Source organism: Cicer arietinum, chromosome 2 (assembly GCF_000331145.2).
Source record: "Cicer arietinum cultivar CDC Frontier isolate Library 1 chromosome 2, Cicar.CDCFrontier_v2.0, whole genome shotgun sequence".
In the NCBI taxonomy this organism is placed as follows: Eukaryota; Viridiplantae; Streptophyta; class Magnoliopsida; order Fabales; family Fabaceae; genus Cicer; species Cicer arietinum.
This window is the reverse complement of record NC_021161.2, coordinates 37,790,759-37,791,375: the sequence shown is the minus strand read 5'-3', so window position 1 is coordinate 37,791,375 and position 617 is coordinate 37,790,759.

Below are 617 nucleotides of genomic sequence, written 5' to 3'. Positions count from 1 at the left end.
TTTACGATTTACATTTTTGGTGAATTGTGCTGACCCGTGATAGGTGGCACCTAGGTAAACAGTACTGGTCTGTGATAGGCGGTACGTTTACGATTCCCGCTTTTTCTTTTAGTAAATCGTGTTGACCCGTGATAGGTGACACCTCGGTAAACTGTACTGACCCGTGATAGGTGGTACGTTTACGAGTTACTATTTAGAAAATCGAGTTGACCCGTGATAGGTGACACCATGGTAACTGTACTGACCCGTGATAGGTGGTACGTTTATGATTTACGCATTTTAGTAAATCGTGCTGACCCGTGATAGGTGGCACCTCGGTAATTGGTACTTTGGCCTGCGATAGGCGGTACAATTATGATTTACGGCCCTTCGAGGAGGGTTTTGGTTTGGAATTCCGAGTCCATGCATTTTGGCATATACGCATTGCATTAGGGTGCCTGGCACGCGAGTCATGTTTGATTTGAGTTTATGATTGAGTGATTCGAATTTTGATTTATCGTGATAACTGAGATGAAGGTGTTAAGTGCTATGTGTTGTGTATTGTGTGTGAGTATGATGGTTATCGAACCTTCGTGTGTCGTAGTAATCGCGTAGGAATTGCTAAGTGTTAAGTTGTG